The following is a 25,347-nucleotide window of genomic DNA, read 5'->3' on the forward strand; positions in this document are numbered from 1 at the left end:
TTTGTGAAAGAAAGGGTCCACTTTATATTTAAAGAAATCTACGAAGCTGCCTGCTTGTTTAAAAGCGAAACAACTGTGGGTTTGTTTTTTCAGAACTGCACATTTTATTTACAGATATGCAAGACAACATGCTGGATGCCGGTTTTCAATAATGCAAATAGCAAGAAACATCTTTTCATGTACATCTCTGTGCTTCACAACTACCAAATGCAATAAGGAGGCAGTGGAGGGAAAGAAGCTGACAAGTGGTCACTCACTGTTTGCTACTAAGCTCATTACGATTTGGTACAAACATTTCAGGTAAGCTAAGCTACAAGTCCCAGAATGCAAACCGCTGTTCAGTTAACAGCCAGTGCTTGATGAGCAGCGTCAGCCACGTTATGGGACGACTTCACAATGTTTTCGGCATTCCTCGACTGTAGTCCCCTCTCTGCAGCTCTATAAAGCTAGTCAACTTAAAGTGAGATTTACACCATTATTATTCACAGTTTATTAGTTGCTATCTACGTAATGGGCTATTTATATAGCGCTTTCACCAAAGCGCTTTGCATAGAACATATTTACCTACAATATCACCCAACTGAAATTGATACTCATTTATCAACCTCTGAAGCATGAAAGGCTGAGTTGGCCTTGTGCGCATTCAACTCACAGATTGCAGCAGCAAGCGCTCAACCCACTGAGCTATATTCCCAGAATGCATGGTCTCTATGCTCACATCAAATGTCAAGCCTTATACTTTAAAAAAAAAATGTTTTATTTGTTTTGCTTAACAAGAGAAAGAAAACTGCATCACAATACTGCTTTATACATTGTCGACATAATTTACATTGCTACACAACTTTAACCACTACCCCCAACCTTCCCCCACCCCTCTCCCACGCTAGTCCCATCCCCAAACGTTGCCTCAAGCACCTGCATAATGTCTCTGCCTTACATTCCTCTCAGGTTAAGTTGCCTCCAACCTCTTGTCTGGGTTCATCCACCTCGGTCGTGTCTATGGCTTCCTCAGTAAACAGGGTTTGTAGTAGGGCCTCCCATTGCAGTATTCCCCCTGTGCTCTCTGTTTGGCTACGCTGTGCCACCCCCCTCCATGCCACTGCCTCCGCCCTTGCCCATTTCTTCAAATCCCACCACCATTCTTGAACGTCTGGGCCTCTATGCGATTTCCACGCCATAGTAAGTCTACGTTTGGCCAATATTTATACCAAATCCTTCATCCTGTTGATGAGACTTGTGGTTTTGGGGAGTGGAAAATGTCCTAGCAAGCACGCCCCAGGGGACAGTATATCCAACTCTATACCCCCTCTGCTCATTCTACCCGCCAACTCCCGCCAGTATTGTCTCACCATGGGGAACGCCCAGAACGTTGTGTAATATCCCTGCTTCAATCACTTTACACTTAAGGCATACCTGTGTCACAGCACCTGGAAACCTCAAAATTCTCTGGGGCTTCATATATGCTCTATGTGTTATAAACAGCTGTATCAGTTGGAGTCTTGTATTCCATGACACTCTCGTGTGGTAACCTAGTGTTTCCGTCCATTGCGCGTCTGTGAAGGGGACCCCCAAATCTTCCTCCCATCTGCCTCTTACCGCCAGGGGGGTGCGAGCACTATCAGCCAGCCAGAAGTCAGATATCCGGGATATGGTGTGTCCTCCCTCTGATATGTCGTATAGGGTATCCTCTATGGTGTGCTTTTCTTTTAGCTCACTGAAAATGGGCCATCTACGCATAATCTCTCTTCTAATGGTGTTATACAACAAATATTGGCCTCTATGCAAACCATGTGTATTCCGCCAATTCTACAAAGGGTATGAAAGAGGTTTCATGTAGTAGATCTCCTATTGTAGCAACCCCCTGGGATTCCCAATGCACGCGTATTCTCTGCCTTACTTGCACTGTGGAAGCTACCACTGAGGCCAGGGGGATCTGTATTAAGAACGGGTCTGCAAGCCCTATTGCCGCTAGTGGCCTATCCCACATCCTCACCCCTAGGGTCACTAAGTACGATCTGCAGCCCTCCTTGGGCTTTCTAATCAAACCACTTCCTCCAAATAATGGCTTGACCCTATGGGTTGCAGCATTAATGTGTCTAAGGTTGGGCAATCTGCTAGCCAATCCACTACAAATTGCAACTGTCCAGCTATGTAATATCATTCAAAGTGTGGGATCCTTGTGCCACCTTCATCATATGCCCTATGCAGCATTGATAGTGCAATTCTGTTCCTGCCATATTCCCACAGAAAACCTCTGCAAATGCTATCTAGTGTTTTAAGAAAGGTTTTGGGTATACAGAATGGGACATTTGCAAAGAACTGCAACAGTCTAGGCAGCACTATCATTTTCAACAATGCTGCCCTCCCCATAAAGGAGCCCAAAACTTCATGGAGCTTTTGATGTTCTCCAGGGCCTTCAGAGTGTTGTGTGCATGTTCTTCTGCCGGGTCATGATAAACATTGACTCCTAAGTATTTGAATGTAGACTTTGTCCATTGTAATGCCAGAACTGGGAGCGCCTCTAGCCTCATCTTACGCAGTCCTGCTAGCGGAAACAAGGCTGTCTTATCTTTGCTGATTTTGATCCCTGACAGTTTTGCAAATAGCGCTGGGGCCTCTAACAATAACTCTAAGTTATCCTCAGGGCTCTGAATATACAGTAACGTGTCATCAGCATACAATATCAGATGCCTGACTCTAGTCTATTTCTATGCCTGCCTCCATGTATTACATTCAAAGGTGCTGTGCTATCAGTTCCATGGCAAGGACGTAGAGCAGAGGGGATAATGGGCAACCCTGTCTGGTGCCCTTTCCCAGTTCCCATGCTTGCGAGATGTGTCTACCCGTTTTAACTCTTGCAATCGGCCTGGTGTACACCAGCTTAACCCACTTAATATATGTCCTCCCAAAACCAAACATGCGCAGCACCGCATAAAGCCAGTCCCATCTCACTGAGTCAAACGCCTTCACTGCATCCAGCGTGGCTATGGCACACAGCATCTCCCAGGATGCTGTACTGTCTATCACGTGGTGAAGTTGCCTTAAATTTGAAGGCATACTTCAGCCTGGCGCATAGACAGTCTGGCTGCACCAACGCGTGTATCACTCATTTCATTCTATTTGCCCGTATGGACGTCAGTATCTTATTGTCCTGGTTGAGCATTGACCGGGGCCTATATGAACTACATGCCACCGGTGGTTTATGTGGTTTGAGGAGGGGTATGATAATAGATTCCCTTAAGCTATGGAGAAGGACGCCAGCCTCAAACGAGTCAGTGAAACTTTTAAGTAAGTGTGGGGCTAATTCCTGAGCATATTCGTTATGAAATTCACTAGGAAGCCCGTCCGACCCTGGGGTCTTTCCGGTCGGCAGAGTTTTGATCATCGTATTCTGTATTTATGCTAGGGTTATAGGCGCTTCCAGGATGTCGCTATCTTCCTGGCTTAATTTAGGGAGATCTATCTCGTTTAGCACCTCTTCCAAGTGAGCCCTCAGTGTCGGAGTTCCCCCCTGGTACAGAGCTTGGTAAAATTACTGGAAGGCCTCGTTCACACCGCTATGGGTAATGTTAAGGTTCCCATTGCGGTGAGAATCGAGTAAATAGGGTCGCGTTTCTCTTCCTTCTTACATAGCCATGCCAGCAGTCGGCCAGGTTTATCTCCATCTTTATGCTGCCTCTCAATATATTTAGCAAAGTTATGCTTGCCCAGCCGCTCCCAGCATTCCATGTATATTTGTTTGAGCTCTGAAACCTCAGCAGCTTTGCTCACTTGCCCAGCAGGGGATTGCCTCAGGTTCCATATCTGCTCCTCTGCAGAGGATAGTTCTCTGTTGCTGGTTGTTTGGATGCTGCCTGACCCAGCTATAGCGGCTCCCCTGATTACTACCTTCAGTGCTTTCCAAAAGGATCCTGCGCTGCCTAGACTACCAGCGTTACTTGTGATGTAGTCGGTGATGCTGTCTTTAATGCAATCTCGGAAGGGGGGTCTTTTAGGGATTCGCCTCTGAGCCTCCATGTAGGAATCGGAGCTCTAGGGGCTATGGATTGCCACTGCAGACTGAGCGGGCATGGTCCGACAGGACCCTTCCTTTGTGCTGTGCAAATGTGATAAGGTGTGCAATTTCCTTCCCAACAAAAAAGTAGTCTATTCTGGTATGTACTGCATGTGGTCCTGAATAGTGTGAGTAATGTCTGGTGTCTTGGTGGAGTACTCTCCAGATGTCTGTCAAATCAAATGATTCCAGGAGCGTCTGTAAAGTTCTAGCTGGTGGGGCTGGTTTATTGTATTTGGCATCCAACCCATCTGAGAGTGGGTTCAGTGTGCAATTGAAATCGCCCCCCCATATGATGTTACTGTTTCTATAGGGACCCAGCTGCGGGTATAGTGATTGGAAGAACGCTGCTGTGTTGTGGTTGGGAGCATACTTGTTGACCAAACAGGTGTCAACCTGTTTCAGGAGACCTTGTACCAGCACCATTCTGCCCTCGTCTGTTTTAATATGAATGACCTTAAAAGGTACCGTGAGTGCTATCCATATCAGGACACCCCGAGCATGGGCTCGTAGAGCCAAACCTTCAGCCACTCCATTTACTTGCGAACAGTGTCTGTTTTTCAGCCATCAGGTGTGTCTCTTGCAGCAAGGCAATGTCTACTTTGCATCTCTTTAAGTACGAATAAACCCTGTTTCTCTTTACACAAGCATTTAAACCCTGTGCGTTCCCGGTGAGTACATTAATAGTTCCAGCTTTAAGAATTTGTGTAAAGCCAGGAGGCTATCCGTCTCTACCACATCTGGTGGCACCCCTCTTTCCCCCTGTCACAACCTAGGCAAAGAAAGTAGGCTACATTTCTCCTTTGGCATTTGTGCAGGCAAAACACATTCCCATTGAACTACCCCAACTCTCCAAACTAGTAACAACAGCCCAGCTACTTTACAAACGCCCAGGCATATCCGCTTCCTGCATTTGCTCCAAGTACGAATGCCTGGGGCAAGTGCACAGCGGAGGGGCACAAAAACAAGTGCCCTAAAAAGTAGAACTTGGGAGGATGTGGCAAAGCGCAGCCATAAATCTGGACTCCTCTCGGGTGGTGTGTGCTGCCGTCCAATGGCGTGTCCCGCTGTGTAGTAAGTTATAAATTCCGAGGGCCCCTCTTGTAAAAAGAGCTATCTGCCCTTTAAAGGCCTGCTTGTCCTGGTGCACTCATCTGCACGTTAGTCTTGTCTCAACAGAACCTGCAAAACCATTGAATTTGTGAAAAGTTTTGCAGACGGGACAAGCCGTTGGTCACATCGAACCACCCTTGCGCATCCCTTGATCGTCCGTTTCTTCTCCTACACCTGGGCGTATCTTCTCCCTGTCCATCCACGTCTGCGCCTCCTCAGGGAGGTCAAAAAACCAAGCCCTGTTTTTATATATGATGTTTAGTCATGCTAGGTAGATCAGCATGTATTTCAGGCTAGCAGCCCTAAGTCTGGCTTTGGTCACCGAAAATTGTGTTCGGCTCTTCTGCACATGGAAGGTATAATCGGTGTAGACCACCAGGTTTGCCGAGTCTCTCCTCAGAGCTCCTCCTTGCCTGGAATAAGCTAGTAACTTTTCTGTGTCTTTATATCTCAGCACCTTTGCAATTATCGGTCTGGGGAGTGCCCCAGGGGGAGGACACCACGTTAGAGCTCTGTGTGCTCTTTCAATTGTGAAACCTTGTGTAAGGTTGCCTGGCCCAATTTCTTGGAGTAGTATATTCTCTATATATGTTGTGGGGTCTGCCCCCCCCCCCCTCTTCTCCCTCAGTCAGGCCGACTATGCATATATTTTTTCTTTGGACCCATCCTTCTGCTTTTTGCCCTCTGTTTTCCAAAAGGCTGACCTTCTGTTGTAATACATGGATGTTAGTGTGGAGTTCCACCATGCTCTCCCTCACTTGTGTCTCCATGGTTGTGGTTCGCTCCGCTAGGCTGCGAACATCTTGGCGCAACAGTCCCAAATCTATTTTCACTGCCTCAATTTGTCCATAAAGAGGTTTTCAAGTCGGCGATAGCCTGCATCACTTGGTTATGTAGTTCTATGCCGTTTCCCTCTTTCACTTGTGTGGGCTCCATATTTCCTCCAGGAGGTTGTTGCATGGTCTTGGCATAGTTGTCTAGCGTTGATTGGCCTGCCTTCATTTTGGCTGGTTTAGGAGACATTCAAGCTGCTTATTCCTGCAGTGGCAGGCCACAATTAGCATATAAGAGCATTGTTCACTGCCTATAAGTACTTAGGCAGAGCTTAGGGTTTGTAGTTATAAACTTGGTGCTGCACATGCTGCAAACATGTGTTTTGTTTGCCAAGGCAATTTTCACTGGTTAAGGCAACCAGGTGTACCTTTGCGCACTTCCCAAGCTTTTGTGTCTTCAACTCTTATTGTCTTTTAACCTTTTTCCCCCCTTTCTTGTCCCCCTTTCCGCAGCTGTCCTTATGCTGGGGTCTGCCCCATATGTCGCTTAGTTGCCCCCGCTGCCAGTGCCCGGTTTGTGTTCAGGCTGAGGGATACTATTTTAAACACGACACTGCCCAGTCCGGGTTCGCTGATCTTGGCCGTCAGGTATGTAACACTGTATGTAGTATGTCGGGCGCCCGAGAGGGGGCCGCGCACTGTGCCCGCTTGCCTGGATTGCCTTCCGCCACAGCGCTGTCCTGGATGCGTGGGCTCTGGCGGCACACCTTGGGTAGGTGTCTGCCCATGAGTCCCCTTCACCGCTTCTCGCTTCTTACTGCACCAGCTGTGGGCACTCCTCCAGCTTCTTGTGCACTTCGCCGGCACGCCTCGCAGAGGTGGCTTCGTCTGCTGTCTCTCCTCTCCTTAACCTGAGTTCCGTCAGCTGCCTCTACCTCACGATCCAGGCTGACAGCTTCACCTTGGTCTGGCAGCCATGTTTTTTTTCAGGGCATTCACATCGGTCTCCCAACTCCGCACTGTGCCACGGGCGTGCTACAGGGTCTTCACTCTTCTCCTTACCGCTGGCCACTCCAGGAGGGTTTCTCTCTGATGTCGCTTATTTACAAGTGATAAGCTTGCGCTGGAGTATGCTTTACAAACGGATTATGCAGAATCAGGGAGCCAACCCGGAAGTCGACCTACTCCATAACTGCTAGCCACGCCTCCCTATAATATTTAATAACAGGCTAGTTTCTGCAAAAGGCTAGGAGGAACAGGTAAACAATTAGCCACAAGTCAGTGTACCCGGCTATGCTTCTAAAAATTGCAACGGACCATTCTTTTATTGGTGTGCGCTTTATAAAATGGTCAGAGAATCTCTCTCACTTTTTAGCCATGCGACTTTATTTTTGAATGTTTGCTTGGTGGGTTAATGTGCCTGCTGTACTGATGTATGCGAAACCTGCAGCTTGATCTGTGCTATTCCAATTATTCACTAGCGTTAAAAGCTTAAAATAAAGCTTCTAGGAAGGTTTTTACAGCTGTTTAATAACATTTTTTGAAAATAAATGATCAGTGTCATTTATTCATCTGGCAAGATGGGCCAAGTTGGTTAATTCACATGTTAAAATATGAGCAGCTGGACAGTCACTGGATCCAATTTTGTCAGAATCAGGTCAGCTTTTCATTGCTCCATTGTCAAAAAAGGTGTTATATAATTCAGAGAAATGTAATTTTCAGCCTGACTTCATTATTTTGTATTTGAATAATGCAGATTGCTTTTAAAACGAATACAGAACGTTAAAACAAACTATAAGCACGATTTTTTCTATCCCCATGCTATTGTACTACAGATTTAAAATCTACAAAAAGGCCGTGCCTTCTAAAATTAGGGGCAGTGCTTCAAGTCCGGGTTTTGCATCAAACAAAGGTGGCAACCCTACTGACAACACATGAGGGAAGCGCTATATTCTTGGCTTGTTTTCTTTCCTGCCGCAATGTGTAAGATTGCCTGTTATCCGGTGAGAAGACTGCCGTAGCGCCTGAACCCCTAACCAGCCAAAGGTTGCGGATAAATTAATATAATAAGGTGCATACAATAATAAAAATAACAAGCATTAGGAGTGCTGGAAAACACTGTCCGTGTACACCATTCACAACTTGGAAAGTTCTATAGTCCAGCTGTGCGATCATGGAATGTGCACGCAGCATTGATTTGTAATTCGAATGTTCATTGGTTGGGTTTGTCCGTCGCTCAAAGTGAAGTGAAAACATCTTCCGGGTTGGGCACAGGTAAGACTTTTTTGACACTAGGACATGGCCTGCTGACCCAGCGAATAGTAACATTAAAATGGGTGTTCACGGTAACCAACGAAATAAATCATTTCCAAACAAATTGATGATTGTTGGGTGGGACCTTCCTGTTTGCGTTGCCCCTTTAAGGGGATGTGTTTTCCTCATGTGTATGGCCCCTTTAAGATGGACCATGACTGTGTCATGGCCCAAGCTAATAAAAGGAGCCCCTGCAGGCACGTGAGACAGACTGGCTTCAGACTCCCAAAGAGGAACGACTGAGTCTGTGTCTCCTTACTGATATAGGCCGCAGGGCTACACGTGGAGGCACAGGCCTGCATGCCCGGATGCTGTGGGACCCGCAGGCCACGATGGTGGCCGAGGTCCGTACGGTCCGGGTCGACTGTGCCCCACCCCTATGGCGTTGATGTCCATACCGCCGAGGGGCATGCCGGATGTCCAGGGCAGGCCCCAACCCCCACACGTAGTAGGCCTATGATGTGCTCTAAGGAAGAGCACCCAGGGGCGCCTGCCGGATGTCCATGGCAGGCGACCCCCAACAATGGCGACGAGGATCAAGAGTCCACGTGGCTTGACCCTACTGCCTGTGAGCAGTAGGGATGTAACAGTATTATGGTATACCGTTAAAGATACCGTGAACCACTTAATTGAACAATAATAACCGTCACATTGTTTATACCGGTATACCGTTCATACCGTTAAGTGTGCTTTTCAATCTGATTTGGAAAGGCTGCAGTAAGCAAGTTCTGCGCAGTCTTGGTCTTGCACTGTTGGATGTGCCGTCTGCCAAGTAGTTTCAGTTTGAGCAGTTTTTAATGCCATTCCATAAACCACACGTGCCTGACACAAAATCAACATGTTAGCAATAGGAAGAATAAATACAGTGCCAAGAAGGAAAGGGGTTTACTTTTTTTTATTTACATTTTTTTTTAAAGCGCTCACACAGCCCTAGGGCATCGAGGCGCTGTTAAAGAAATTGGTTTTGTTTATTTTGTTGCGTAATTGTTTTTGTCTAAGTTGCGTATTTATAACATGCTTAAACACCCAGAGGTTTCTAAGCGCGGACCCAGGGATCGAACCTGTGTTGCTTCGTGTTGTCTTGCTTCCAAGGCATGCACGTTGCCGCTGAGCTATCCTCCCGGGACTTTGGGTTGGCGGCTTTGGGGTTTATATATTTATAATGGATAATGTTTTCTAAACATATGACAATGGCGGATTTCCCTGGTTCTATCATTGAATTTACATATAATAAGTAACACTGCGAAATTTAATCATCTCTGTGGGTATTCCCTGCTGCCATACCAAAGGGTAACGTGTCCGTGATTACTGAACACCTTTTGGCCCAGAAGTAAACTAAAGGCTGTAACGTAAAGAGAGAGTGCGTGTGCGTGTGTGTGTGCATGCGCACAAGCGTATACTACCATCAGACTTCATTGATCTGTGGCATGCAGATTATCAATATGGCAACATGTTCATCTTCACCAGTAGCCAGTGGGGGAGCTAAAAGCCTAAATGACCACTTAAGAAAAGCTATTCAGTTTGCTTTGCCAGTCGCAGCAGGGCCCCACCTCCCCCTCCTCTCCACACGTGCGTTTGTGTTTGGTGCAAGCAAGGGGTGGCATTTCAGTGGAAAGTATGTTGAAAAGCCCAATTCTGGCCCTGGGTGCATGGTTTTGTTTGTGATGATAAATCTGACAATTTATGACCTTTTAGAAAATATTTGTTAAGATTAGTTAACTCCACCTGCTATACCGCGATAATCATGAAATACCGTCATTTAGCAAGAAGGTTATTGTACCGTCATAAAACTAATACCGTGACACCCCTAGTGAGCAGTGGGGAGGATGGAAAGTGCGAGGTCCGGAGTGTCCGACCCCACCTCGTGGTGGGGCCCGCACTCGTGGCGTTTCGCCGAAATGATGCGGAGGTGAGCGGCCGGCGCCGCGAAGAAGGGAGAGTGACGCTCTGCTCCCCTGCGGCATCCGCCGCACACCGAGGTCCTGTGTTGCTCTGGTCCCCGTAGCGAGGAGAGGGGGCGGGCCATCCCAGCGCCCTGATGGCAGTCCTGTTCCCCTGGCCGCAGTCCTCATAAAAAAGGGTGCTCGTGCGGTCAGGGTGGGGATCCGCAGCGTGAGCTGTCCCCGTGGCACCCGCTGTGCCTGTGGGGATCCAAGAGCGGCTCCCCGCAGCACCCGCTGCGTGCATGGAGGAGGCCTGCCCGTCGGCCACGGGGAACAGGAAGACGAAGGTGGCGGACTCGCCGTGTGGAGGGGCGAGACACGGCCTGCCCCAGCATGCTCCTCCGTTGTGTGGAGGCAGGAGGCAACCTGCCTAGCGCGGCACCCGCTGCCGAAATAAAAAAAGAACACCCGGACTACACCTCGGGTGTGCGCCTGCTGCCCCGGCACCTCTACGGGAGCAGAGGGAAATACTGCTGCCCCTCCCATACTGTGATCTGGGGCCAACTGCTGGAAAGGAGGGAGGTGCTTCAGCGTCAAAGTTATGCTGACCAGAGCCCTCATCGTGCCCCGGCGGCGTTCCCCATGCCGACAAAGGAGAAGATATAACACCTCCCGCCAAGGTGAGTCATGCTGTGTCCTCCCCCACGGCACTCCCGCCGCCAAGAAAACAAAGGTGTGCCCCTGGGGAGAAGTAATGAGCAGTATCCCAGCGAAAGGGGAGGCTGTGCGTGCCCCGCCTCCCAGCGAAGAAGATAATGAGCGGCATCTGCCACGAAAAGGGAGGCCGTGCTTGCCCCGCCTTCCCCACCCCCATGAAGAAACAGAAAGCAACTGCGGGGAGTCCCGGCCTGCTGTGCGGGTGATGGATACAGGCTCCTGCCTGGAGCGGGAAAATAGAGGCCCACACTTTTGGGCACGATGGATGCCGGCGCCCCCCAGTGTGATCCTGGGCCGCCAGTGGTGACGACTGCAGCGCCTGTCATTGGAACAGGCGGGCAGTGAAGTGAGGGCCCTCCAGCGATCCCAGGCCTATCTGGCAATGATTGAGGGCAGGTGACATGCTCCAACCACTCAGCGTATGCAGCCCCACTAGTGATTCTGGGCCCCCAGTGGCGGTGAGATGTTTCAAAGTTAAATGCAAAGATACCTAATGGAACTCTGGGAACACAAGTAATGATGTGAAGTGCTGTGCACTGCACCGGTGATCACCTTCCTGCACAGTGCCACCAGGAAAGCGAAAGGGGAAGCAATGGAGGTTGTGTGGCCGTGCATGCGTGCTCTAAATGCATCAAAATCGCAGACGCCTGCCAGAGGAACTGAGTAAGACGCAGGTGACTGCTGACACCATTCACAGAGCCCCGCTATCGGCATCAAACTGTTACGGGTGTCCCGCGCCCATGGGTGCGCGCTCCTGCCTGAAGAAGAAATGGCCTCGGCGCACAAAAAGGTGGCAACTTGTTGATCGACACTCATCAGAACCCCGAGCCAGGACATTTCAGCATCCTACGCCCTGTACACTGGACACCTCAGGAACACTGCCATCGGGAAATAGGCCACCCTGACAAGGAAGACTCATTGCCGGCCTTGCAGATGGTCTCGACACCCTCCCACTAAGGTCCCCTACTGGACCATCTGAGGATCAAGGAGCTGGTGGCCCTGCCCGTCTGCTAATATCACCCGGCGGGCCACATAAGGACTTGCTCCGGCCTGGAGCTGTGAAAGAAGTGCTGCTCCTGCAGGAGTAATTTGCACTGTGGTCTGGTGGCCACACAATGACGGAGGACAGAGGTGTGCCCTCCCCTGCGGTGTGCCCTTCCCCTGCCTGGGGGGTGGGGGAGATGTCAAGAGGGCCTCATTGGTGGGTCAACGGGGCCCCACTACCACATGTATCCTGGCCAATCCTATACCCGCAGGGAGCAGTGGCCTCAGAACCTTGTCTTAGAGGTGCCCTAACACAATGCTATGGAGGCCACCCTGACTGCCTGCTCCGTGAGGTGGCCCCACCACCGAGCCATTGCAGTCGCCTAGCCTGCCCTCCGGGGATGTGACTGCCAACCACTGGCCAGGAAAGCGGGGATGTGCTCCAGTTTGGAGAAGTACAGTGAGAGCAAATATGCACCTATACTCCAAGAAGGTGTGCAGAAGGGAAGGGGCAACTGTAAGACGCTCCGAACCAGAGCAAGAATGAGGAAGCAAGTTTGCTTTACAGGCACCAGTATGGTGAGCAGGTCGGGATGGATCCGATCCATCCAAGGGGACATGAGTAGTCATGGACGCCATGTAAACACATGCCACAGTGCAGAGCTAATGCACCAGCACTGCATCATGTCTCCAAGGCCATGGTACCTGAGCGCACTGCACTCCACGCATCGCATACCTCACCACCAGTACAATGCCCAGGAGGCTGGGCGTGATGGACAAATGGCTCTGTACACCAAAGACTGCCCTGTGAAGTGGTGTATGGCAGTGACCTGGCACCAACAATGGGATTACCGCGGCAGACGTGGGACCCTCACCCTCATTCCTCTCAAGGTTCACAGCCATGAGCAATTCTGCATTCTGTGCACCGCTCACCCCACCAAAACGGATGAGCATGTGGTGCTGCCTGCGCAGGGCTGAACAAAGTGAGTGGCCCCAACTCCGAGGAGGAGGCGCTAGGCCCTGTCAGGTGGTCAGAAAGGGTGACGTCCGCCACGCACCTGGGACGCCAATCCAGCCCGGTATTGCCAGTCAGCCAAGGACTGGTGTTCTGTAACAGCAATAACAAAAGGAAGGCCTTCCAGCACAGAATCGGGCGTCTCCTGGCACATCCCCCATCGGAACACTAGCCTCCCTGCCTGCCATGGTGGTGGCCCGGACCGCCTGGCACTAATGACACCCTGCACGCCATGTCATCGAGGAAAGAGACACTCCAGACTGGGGAACATTGCCGAAGAAGGGGTGAGTGCTGTCCTGTCACCCCCATTAACAGCACATGGAGCAGCGTGGACGCCTTGCAATTTGTGTCTCGCTGCTCTGCACATCAAAGGACAGTGCCGATGTGGCCCCTGGTACCTCCCAGGTGCGGCTTTGCCGGCTGTGAACTGTACCATCAATGGGCCTGGATTTGGGGAAGCGACTCCTGAGCGGACGCTGACGGAAGACGAACCGGTCTCCTGCGGTCAGGCAATTGCCTAAAGAGGACTCTGTAATCCTGTGTGTTTTGATGCTGTGAACCTGCCTAGTAGGCCCATGCTTAAAGTGGTCTCAGTAAAGAACAATAAGGTGAAGCTGTGGTCCTGCAGTTGCGGGGTGTGCACGTAGTGCCGGTCGCCGCCTTTGGCGTCTTGTCAGGAGTTGCAATTCCAAACCCCAGGTTAATAAAGGTTTTTAACGTGTGGGGTGGGGGACTACCTACACTTCACTGGCAGCTCACTGGTCATGATGGTCACCCGCGAAGAATGCTTAGAATTAGTTAGTATGTGTTAGGTCTGTAACTATTTGAGCAAGCAAAGTATGTGGCGGTGGCATATCTTATTATTTGCCTACCCCATAAGTTCGAAACCGACAAGCGTTTTATTGGTTGTAACAGGTGGGATGCCTGTATGTCTCAGCACTGTTTGTTTGTTCATTATGAAAAAGGAGGAGTGTTGGGTGGGACCCTCCTGTTTGCGTTGCCCCTTTAAGGGGATGTGTTTTCCTCACGTGTATGGCCCCTTTAAGATGGGCCATGACTGTGTCATGGCCCAAGCTAATAAAAGGAGCCCCTGCAGGCACGTGAGACAGAATGGCTGCAGACTCCCAAAGATGAACGACTGTGTCTGTGTCTCCTTACTGATGTAGGCCGCAGGCCTACACGTGGAGGCACAGGCCTGCATGCCCGGATGCTGTGGGACCCGCAGGCCACGATGGTGGCCGAGGTCCGCACGGTCCGGGTCCTGGCAGGCTATGCCCCACCCCTATGGCGTTGATGTCCATACCGCCAAGGGGCCTGCCGGATGTCCAGGGAAGGCCCCAACCCCCACACATAGTGGGCCTATGATGTGCTCTAAGGAAGAGCACCCAGGGGCGCCTGCCGGATGTCCATGGAAGGCGACCCCCAACAATGATGACCTTTTCCCCCTCACAAATTTTCTTTAGATAGCCTGAAAATCTGCCTGGATTTTTTTCTATTTGGGGAGTCGAGGAGGCCACGTCAAAAAGGTGCATAACAAATTGCAAACGTGCCTTGTGTATATGTGGCGAAGCAAGTGCTACACAGAGGACCCTGTGACACTGCTGCTTCGATCTGTCGAATTGCACAATTTACAACACGCATTTGCATAAATCTGGCACCATCCACCTGGGCCCCCACAATCCCCGACATTTCACATGTTGTTGCAGCCATGCAGGAGCTGGGTAGGCTTCTGATTTTTTTGTTGTTGTGTTTTTTGTCTCAAAGACATTTTTTAATACCACACAAAAACAAAAAGGGCATGAAATAGCCGACAGAGAGAAAGCAGTACACCGAGAGCACTGGCTTTATAGGAGCCGAGTGTTCACAAAGTTCGACTTTTGACGCCCTCTCCCTTTATTATCGCAGAGGCAAAGTAGGGTTGAATGGTGGGCTGCAGCCTCTCTTGGTATTTAATCACCTTTACGTTTCGGCTAGCATGCATAAAAGATTAATTAAAGACACTTAACTTTTACTTTACAAATGAACAGATTAAACTAAACTACTTGCCGTCTTTGCTGAGCTCCAGGCCAGTAGATGTTTCCCCCTACGAAGACGGCGGAATCTGAAAGAAATGAAACTAGCAAATGTTTCTGAAGAGTGGGAGGAATACGCAGAAATGAAAGCGAAACTAAACTGAAGTACAGGGAGCAGCCAGCCTTCTTCTTCTTCTTAATTATCGAATGCGTGGGCGGACCCACGCAGGCGCTTCCCCATCCTAAAGGATGATGTGCACCAACCCCACCAATCAACACACAGGCCACACTTCCACACAAACCACCAGCTACCCAACCACAAACAACCACACCCCCCCAATCCAACACCACCAGCCACCCCACCGCAAACACACCCCCCCCACCACTCAAAACACCACCCAGAGAGCCCCGGAGACCGGCGCGCAGACCCGCGAGACCCCAGCCCGTACGCCTACACATGCGCTTCAGGCGAGGCACCGCGCGCCGCCTCCCACCCACCGTGACCAACCCGAGCGACACCCACACTTCCACACAAACCACCAGCCACCAAACCGTAAACAACCACTACAACCACTACCCCCAATTCAACACCACCAGCCACCACCCTAGCGCAAACAACTACACCCCACCAATCCACACCAACAGTCACAACACTCCAAACTCACACCACCCAGCGAGCCCGGAGACCGGTGCGCAGACCTGCGAGACCCCAGCCTGTACGCCTACACATGCGCTTCAGGCGAGGCACCGCGCGCTGCCGCCCACCCACCGTGACCAACCCGAGCGACAGCCACACTTCCACACGAACCTCCAGCCACCAAACCACAAACAACCACTACCCCCAATTCAACACCACCAGCCACCCTACTGCAAACAACCACACCCCACCAATCCACACCAACAGTCACAACACCCCAAACTCACACCACCCAGCGAGCCCGGAGACCGGCGCGCAGACCTGCGAGACCCCAGCCCGTACGCCTACACATGCACTTCAGGCGAGGCACCGCGCACTACCGCCCACCCACCGCGACCAACCCGAGCGACACCCACACTTCCACACGAACCTCCAGCCACCTAACCACGAACAATCACCACCCCAATTCCACAACACCAGCCACCCAACCGCAAACAACCACACCCCACCAATTCACACCAACAGCTACCCTACCGCAAACAAACGCCCCCCACCAACTCACACCCCGTCCCCAGCTCCGCCAACTACCCGCCACTTCCAAACACATCCGCCATCCGCGCAACACCGTGACTTCCCACCAGCCCCGTTCCTTCTCGCTTCCGATCCCAGTGGCAGGTCCGCTTCCGGCTTGGCGCCTTATTCCTCCCCCAAACAACTAAAACTGGCGCCAACCTTGTTAGCCAGCAGCCTAGCGGAGCAGCCAGCCAGTGGCCGAAATGGGAGCAATTCGCGGTGGGAGCTCCCCAGCTATGCGGGCGTGGTTTTAGTGATTGAGAGAGTCGAAGACCTAGAGGGCTAAATCATGGCAGTCAGGGACCGGTAGCGAGTAAACATGCACAAACCTCATACCACCCGAGACTATGAAAACATGCCTTAGAGAGGGATAGAGTACGATTCTATGTCATGACAGGAGGCTCCTTACTATGCAAATCATTCTTTACTACTTGACACCACAGCAGCAAAGAAAAGCAAAACACATTTTAACATAAAACAGGTTTTAGTTTGAAAAATAAAGTTCTGTTTGTTAACGGAAGTCACCATCCCAAGGAACAAAGCATTGCCACATGAGCTATTGGAAATGAGGGCCAAATCCCGGTCTGGCTCGCCCAGCTATGCCCTCCAGACCTTCTGGCTCCTTTGCGATTGGGTTGCGCCTCAGCCATAAGCTGCCAAAAAAGAGAAAAAAACACAGGGGTGGGTGGGATAATACTCGCTTCCTTGTCTTTAATAGAATCTAAACCCACTCTCATGGTAGTGAGGGGGATTATTCATTGTATTGCAAGACAGGAGGCTTCATATTATGGAAGTTTAAAGCCCTTGCATTAGATCAATAGCTACATGACCAACTCACTTGTGATAAAAGGTCTTGAACGTGGACTCTTTGGAACAATTAGCTGCTCTCAAAATGTGCACCGGACTTCTCCCCAGCAAAGTCGCCTTAGAGGCCTTGGCGCCCCTAACCGAATGGGCCCCAAAAAAGGAGACATTGATTCCCGCTTTGCTCATGACCCATTCTACCCACCTGGCTATAGTGGCCGGAGACACTGGTTTATGAAGCTTACAGCAAGAAGTGAGCAGCTGAGAGGAGGCCAGAGCTCTATGTCCCACAGTCTTCCGTTCAAACATTTTTGGACATTGCACCATGCAAAGTTTATAATCTTCCTGAAAGGAAGGATAGGACACTGAAGAAATCATACATTTAGTCCTCTTCGAAACAAAGAAAGTTACCCCTTGAAGAGAGTACATTTTATCATCAACATCTAATTCCCTGACATCTGAAACTCTTTTAATTGAAATGAGGCACAACAACATGGCCAACTTGGAGAAAAAGCAGCTGCAAAGAGAGTTGACCATTATCAGGACAAGAATAAAACAATTGAAGCACCAAATTAACTTCCCACAAAAAGGAATACGTTGGCCTAGGAGGCACCTTGATATGAATGGATTTGAGGTCCTTACGAACCAAAAAATGCCTTCCCACCGGTTCACCTTTTACCAACAAATGCCCGACAGAGATGGCTGACCTGAACCCATTAATAGTTCTGTACGCTTTACCTTCCTTAAAAAGTTCTACTAAGAAATGTACTACCTCTACCGGAGGGGCAGAAATGGGATCAATTTGTTGAGCTGCGCACCAGCCCACCCATCGACCCCATGCTGAGGAATAGCCAGATCTGGTGGAATCTGCCCACAAGTCCTTGATGACACATAAAGCGTCCTGTGAAAACCCTCTGAAGCACCAGGAAGAGCTGAAATCTTCCAGGCCAAAGGGAGAGATGCTCCTGAAGGACCAGGTCGTGGGGAAGACCTGCCGGTTTCTGTTATGATGAGAGGGTGAAGAGGAAGAAGACGAGGAACATTGACTGACAACTGTAAGAGGGTTGCAAACCACACTTGAGAGAGCCAAAAGGGCGTCTCTATTACCAGCATTGCCCCTTGTCTGCTCACTTCAACTAGGACCCTCGCTATCAGGGCAGATGGGGGAAAAGCGCATGACATGCTGTCCGCCTAATTCTGAAGGAAAGTGTCAGTTGCCAGCGCGTTGGGGTCTGACCTACAACTGTAAAACTGAGGCACCTGGCAATTGAGCCTGGACGTGAAGAAATCTTTCTGGAATGGACCCCAGAGGGCAAAGATCTTGGCAAATACTTCCCTGTCCAAAATCCAGTCGCTTTTGCTGAAGATGTCTGGAATTCCAGTCTGCTACTGTATTGCTGGACCCCGGCAGGTATTACGCTTTTAGCATAATCTTCCAGTGCAGGCAGTAATGCCAAAAATCCCTTGCCAGAAATGCCAGTGCCTTGGAATGAGGAAACTTTTTTTTCTCCACACTTTTGTTTCAGAACTTTTGGCAATCGAAACTTTGACTGTAGAAACTATCACTAGGAACCGAAGGAGGACACAGCAATTTCCCTGATCCTTTAGAAGACTCTTGACCGCCAAAGAACCTGCTTAAAGTTCTAGACAGTTGATATAAAGAAACATTTCCTGATCTGACCACTATCATTTCGTGGATACCATCCCTAACCTGGCCCCCCAGCCTCCCCTGCTGGCACCCGACTCCAGAACAACATCCAGAGATGGACCAAAAATCGCCCTGCCACTCCAGGCATTCATGTGCCTGAACCACCAAAGGAGTTGTATCCTAGCTTCTGTGGACATTTCCACTATCTGAGAGTAGGACAGATTCTTGCAGAGAGGTCTGGCTTTCAGATGCTGTAACGCCCTGTAATGAAGGGTAGTTGGAAATATAGCCTGAATGGAGGCCAAATACATACCCACTACTCAGGACAACTGTCTGAGGGAGTCAGTCCCTTTCTTTAACAGACAGCAGATCTCTTTGCAGATCCTGAGTAGGTTGCTGTCCGGAAGCAGGAGGATGCACTACTTGGAATCTAAATTGAAGTCCAGAAATTGGATATATTGCATAGGCTGGAAAATAGACTTTTTAACATTTATTACGAAATCCAGTGCCTGAAGGAGAGACACCACCATTGCCAGATGACCCCGAAGAGTCTGAAACCCCTGTGCCACAAGGAGCATGTCATCTAGATAGAAAATCACTTTGATCCCCTTGACCCTGGGATGAGCCATCACTAGCCGCATCAGTTTGGTGAAGCACCAATGGGCAGAGAAAAGTCCGAATGGGAGAGTTGCAAACAGCCAAGTGCGAGACCTCCAATGGAACTAGAGAAACTCCTGACGAGAAGGAAAAACAGGAACCACTAAATAATCGTCCTTGAGGTCTATCTTGACCATCCAATCTGACGGGAGAAGAGTATCCCTGAGGAGGTGAATGCCATTCTTCTTGAAAGGTTGGTAAACCATAAAGGAATTTAGACCTCTTAGGTTTATAACAGGTCAGAAACCCTACTCTGGCTTGGGGACCAAGAAAATCGTACTCAGGAATTGAGAGGCAGTGAAGGTAGCCGGAACCACTGCACCCTTGTGGATGAGGTCCTGGACCTCTGCATTGACTGCCGCCTGCTTTGCATGGTCAAAGGAGAGGGGAACCGGGTGCACCAACTGACATGGGGGGAGTAGAATTGTGTTCGAAAACCCATCACCATTTGGAAAACCCAGGGGTCTGACGTGAGCTCCCGCGACTTGGGGACAAACCTGGCCAACCTTCACCCCAAATATTTGCGGGAAGAAATACTTAAAACATGAGGTGTTACCTGGAGCCGTCCTTGCTCTACCACCTCCTCTTCCTGAACATCCTCTCCACTGGTACCCCCTCTGGGGATAGAATGCAGGCTGGGATCCTCGAGCAGAGGATGAATGATGCGCACCCCTAGCTGCGTATTGTCTGGGACGGGCTGAGCCCTGGTAGGGCTGGCCAGAGGAGCAGGCTCTGTCTCTTCTGGACTTGTCAAAAGCGTTAGGGGCGAAAACCTTGTGAATGTTACCCTGTGCTTTGTCTAAAGCCATAAATGTATGTACATAGGTTGACAAATCCTCAGAGAGATTTGCTTAAGCCTTACGACCTGCCTCGCTCTCAGCCATATCCGCAAATTTTGAATCAATTTGCATAAGTAGCGCCTTACAGCGTTCTTTAGAGATTGCAGCATTAGCATTTCCGAGCAGGCAGATGGATCTTTGCACCCACCCTCTGAGGGCGTGCACGTCTAAAGGGGAATTGGAAAGAGCAGCATCCTCTGCCATTTCAAAAATTTGAGTAAGTGGCCCTAGAACATCTAAAAGCCTGTCTTGGCAGCCCCTCAAAGCCTTATCTGACCCTTCTTTGGGGTCTTTCCCTTTCTGGGACAGGAAAGAAACCATGGATTGATCTATATCAGGGGTAAGGGCCACCTTATCGGAAATAATCGGTCGGAGACACTCTGAGCGGAGCTTATTTCTATCCGCCCTTGGGAGAGATCTCCTGACCCAATGCATTAAGAAAACAGACAGTGCACCCGATGGATGCCATTCAGCGGACCTGGGATGCTGAATAAGAGACAGGTCAAAGAAAGGTAGCCCACTACCGTCTAACAACTGAACATGACTACCCTGTGACAGGTCTTTTGTGGTCTCCTTTTTACGCCGTTTAGGTAGGGAATCGTAATCCTCCGAACTATCCTGAGATGACCTGGACACGGACAGATCGCTAGGACCTGGAATAGAACCCCCCGGACTGGCCTAAGAAGGAAGGGAAATTGCAGGGGTCTCATCTAGTTTTATCTTCAAAGCTCTTCTAGGGGAGTCTTCCTGAGGTGAGGATCTAGGGCCTGGACCATCCTGACTTGTCAAATGCTTCGATTTTTCTCTGCACTTACATGGGACTTGAGGGGTTAGCACTGGCTCAGGGAAAGATTGAGAATGAAAGTCTGCAATTTTATTAATGAGCCTATCAAAAGCAGAGGCCAGTGTAGAATTGAGCCCCTGAAGAGCTGAGTCCATAGTATCCTGTATTACCATGTGACAACCCCAGGGGCTGATAAAGATACATCACCCGACCCCCTAGTAGGGCCATCCTGAGCTCCTAACCCCTTATCACTTTTTTTAGAAGGCCTAACTTGTGTACTTGCACAAAGGACTCTGACCACCTTAACTAGCCACCATATTGTGTGCAGAGAAAAAACCCTAAGTTTTAGTGAACAGGGTTTATAAAACACTGCATGCTTACTGTGAGAATACAACACAGAACAAACAAGCCAGTCGAGCAGACTGCGTATTACCCACTCTGGGCGTGAAGGCCGTAATGCCCAAACTGTAATAAGCTTACTCTAGCAAGTGCATGAGGAGACACGCCTATGCTTCACAAACAGGCAGAGCTTGAAAGCCCTGCATGCAGGGTATGTGTGGGCTAATGCGCCTGAGCGCGCTAGGAACAGGTCTGAGTAGGCTGAGCACCGAAGCAGAGGGAGGGGAAAGGCTCACACGCCTTAATAGGTGGAGAGGAGAAACTGCTTGCCGAGCAGACGCGGCCGTCTACAGCAACACAGGAACATGTCCCGAATAATGAAGCACGCGTGTGGCTCGAGTTTAGGGTGACCAGATTTAAAAAGTAAAAAAACGGGACATGGCAACTAACAGTATGTAGGACTAACTCTGAAAGTGGCTGTCAAGGCACTACACTTCAGTAGCGTTTGGAGGAGAAGGGGGTTCAAGTGTTGCTGTTCAAAGAAACACATTTTATAATGAATTTATCACAAGCTAACATTATCTTAAGTTGTAAAATGCAGCATTTCTTCTGTGTGGGATTGTGCATTCCTGCCTGCCATGTCATCGAGGAAAGAGACACTCCAGACTGGGGAACATTGCCGAAGAAGGGGTGAGTGGTGTCCTGTCACCCCCATTAACAGCACATGGAGCAGCGTGGACGCCTTGCAATTTGAGTCTCGCTGCTCTGCACATCAATGGACAGTGCCGATGTGGCCCCTGGTACCTCCCAGGTGCGGCTTTGCCGGCTGTGAACTGTACCATCAATGGGCCTGGATTTGGGGAAGCGGCTCCTGAGCGGACGCTGACGGAAGACGAACTGGTCTCCTGCGGTCAGGCAATTGCCTAAAGAGGACTCTGTAATCCTGTGTGTTTTCATGCTGTGAACCTGCCTAGTAGGCCCATGCTTAAAGTGGTCTCAGTAAAGAACAATAAGGTGAAGCTGTGGTCCTGCAGTTGCGGGGTGTGCACGTAGTGCCGGTCGCCGCCTTTGGCGTCTTGTCGGAAGTTGCAATTCCGAACCCCAGGTTAATAAAGGTTTTTAACGTGTGGGGGGGGGGACTACCTACACTTCACTGGCAGCTCACTGGTCATGATGGTCACCCGCGAAGTATGCTTAGAATTAGTTAGTATGTGTTAGGTCTGTAACTGTTTGAGCAAGCAAAGTATGTGGCGGTGGCATATCTTATTATTTGCCTACCCCATAAGTTCGAAACCGACAAGCGTTTTATTGGTTGTAACAGGTGGGATGCCTGTATGTCTCAGCACTGTTTGTTTGTTCATTATGAAAAAGGAGGAGTGTTGGGTGGGACCCTCCTGTTTGCGTTGCCCCTTTAAGGGGATGTGTTTTCCTCACGTGTATGGCCCCTTTAAGATGGGCCATGACTGTGTCATGGCCCAAGCTAATAAAAGGAGCCCCTGCAGGCACGTGAGACAGAATGGCTGCAGACTCCCAAAGAGGAACGACTGAGTCTGTGTCTCCTTACTGATGTAGGCCGCAGGCCTACACGTGGAGGCACAGGCCTGCATGCCCGGATGCCGTGGGACCCGCAGGCCACGATGGTGGCCGAGGTCCGCACGGTCTGGGTCCTGGCAGGCTGTGCCCCACCCCTATGGAGTTGATGTCCATACCGCCAAGGGGCCTGCCGGATGTCCAGGGAAGGCCCCAACCCCCACACATAGTGGGCCTATGATGTGCTCTAAGGAAGAGCACCCAGGGGCGCCTGCCGGATGTCCATGGAAGGCGACCCCCAACAATGATGACCTTTTCCCCCTCACAAATTTTCTTTAGATAGCCTGAAAATCTGCCTGGATTTTTTTCTATTTGGGGAGTCGAGGAGGCCACGTCAAAAAGGTGCATAACAAATTGCAAACGTGCCTTGTGTATATGTGGCGAAGCAAGTGCTACACAGAGGACCCTGTGACACTGCTGCTTCGATCTGTCCAATTGCACAATTTACAACACGCATTTGCATAAATCTGGCACCATCCACCTGCGCCCCCACAATCCCCGACATTTCACATGTTGTTGCAGCCATGCAGGAGCTCGGTCGGCTTCTGATTTTTTTGTTGTTGTGTTTTTTGTCTCAAAGACATTTTTTAATACCACACAAAAACAAAAAGGGCATGAAATAGCCGACAGAGAGAAAGCAGTACACCGAGAGCACTAGCTTTATAGGAGCCGAGTGTTCACAAAGTTCGACTTGTGACGCCCTGTCCCATTATTATCGCAGAGGCAAAGTAGGGTTGAATGGTGGACTGCAGCCTCTCTTGGTATTTAATCACCTTTACGTTTCGGCTAGCATGCATAAAAGATTAATTAAAGACACTTAACTTTTACTTTACAAATGAACAGATTAAACTAAACTACTTGCCGTCTTTGCTGAGCTCCAGGCCAGTAGATGTTTCCCTCTACGAAGACGGCGGAATCTGAAAGAAATGAAACTAGCGAATGTTTCTGAAGAGTGGGAGGAATACGCAGAAATGAAAGCGAAACTAAACTGAAGTACAGGGAGCAGCCAGCCTTCTTCTTCTTCTTAATTATCGAATGCGTGGGCAGACCCACGCAGGCGCTTCCCCATCCTAAAGGATGATGTGCACCAACTCCACCAATCAACACACAGGCCACACTTCCACACAAACCACCAGCTACCCAACCACAAACAACCACACCCCCCAATCCAACACCACCAGCCACCCCACAGCAAACACACACCCCCCACCACTCAAAACACCACCCAGAGAGCCCCGGAGACCGGCGCGCAGACCCGCGAGACCCCAGCCCGTATGCCTACACATGCGCTTCAGGCGAGGCACCGCGCGCCGCCTCCCACCCACCGCGACCAACCCGAGCGACACCCACACTTCCACACAAACCACCAGCCACCAAACCACAAACAACCACTACCCCCAATTCAACACCACCAGCCACCCTACCGCAAACAACCACACCCCACCAATCCACACCAACAGTCACAACACCCCAAACTCACACCACCCAGCGAGCCCGGAGACCGGCGCGCAGACCCGCGAGACCCCAGCCCGTACGCCTTCACATGCACTTCAGGCGAGGCACCACGCACTACCGCCCACCCACCGCGACCAACCCGAGCGACACCCACACTTCCACACGAACCTCCAGCCACCTAACCACGAACAACCACCACCCCCAATTCCACACCACCAGCCACCCAACCGCAAACAACCACACCCCACCAATTCACACCAACAGCTACCCTACCGCAAACAAACGCCCCCCACCAACTCACACCCCGTCCCCAGCTCCGCCAACTACCCGCCACTTCCAAACACATCCGCGCAACACCGTGACTTCCCACCAGCCTCGTTCCTTCTCGCTTCCGATCCCAGTGGCAGGTCCGCATCCGGCTTGGCGCCTTATTCCTCCCCCAAACAACTAAAACTGGCGCCAACCTTGTTAGCCAGCAGCCTAGCGGAGCAGCCAGCCAGTGGCCGAAATGGGAGCAATTTGCGGTGGGAACTCCCCAGCTATGCGGGCGTGGTTTTAGTGATTGAGAGAGTCGAAGACCCAGAGGGCTAAATCATGGCAGTCAGGGACCGGTAGCGAGTAAACATGCACAAACCTCATACCACCCGAGACTATGAAAACATGACTTAGAGAGGGATAGAGTACGATTCTATGTCATGACAGGAGGCTCCTTATTATGCAAATCATTCTTTACTACTTGACACCACAGCAGCAAAGAAAAGCAAAACACATTTTAACATAAAACAGGTTTTAGTTTGGAAAATAAAGTTCTGTTTGTTAACGGAAGTCACCATCCCAAGGAACAAAGCACTGCCACATGAGCTATTGGAAATGAGGGCCAAATCCCGGTCTGGCTCGCCCAGCTATGCCCTCCAGACCTCCTGGCTCCTTTGCAATTGGGTTGCGCCTCAGCCATAAGCTGCCAAAATAGAGAAAAAAACACAGGCGTGGGTGGGATAATATTCGCTTCCTTGTCTTTAATAGAATCTAAACCCACTCTCATGGTAGTGAGGGGGATTATTCATTGTATTGCAAGACAGGAGGCTTCATATTATGGAAGTTTAAAGCCCTTGCATTAGATCAATAGCTACATGACCAACTCCTCACTTGTGATAAAA

The 25,347-nt window shown here is 50.2% G+C and overlaps 1 protein-coding gene across 11 annotated transcripts in view; it reads right to left on the minus strand.

The window, feature by feature from the left end:
- Positions 1–23,675, minus strand: part of LOC138580892 (up-regulator of cell proliferation-like) — a 1,164,421-nt gene extending 1,140,746 nt beyond the window's left edge. For 3 of the 11 annotated variants that reach the window (XM_069651791.1, XM_069651794.1, XM_069651792.1), the window contains exon 1: positions 14,899–15,180. The gene's annotated coding sequence lies outside the window, so the exon portion shown is untranslated. Of the gene's footprint in view, positions 1–14,898; positions 15,181–23,597 lie in introns of those variants that run through there. The other 8 variants (XM_069651801.1, XM_069651799.1, XM_069651797.1 and 5 more) reach the window with 4 other exon arrangements.
- Positions 23,676–25,347: the final 1,672 nt, after the last annotated feature.

Source organism: Ambystoma mexicanum, chromosome 3p (assembly GCF_040938575.1).
Source record: "Ambystoma mexicanum isolate Mex_15411 chromosome 3p, UKY_AmexF1_1, whole genome shotgun sequence".
NCBI classification, from domain to species: domain Eukaryota; kingdom Metazoa; phylum Chordata; class Amphibia; order Caudata; family Ambystomatidae; genus Ambystoma; species Ambystoma mexicanum.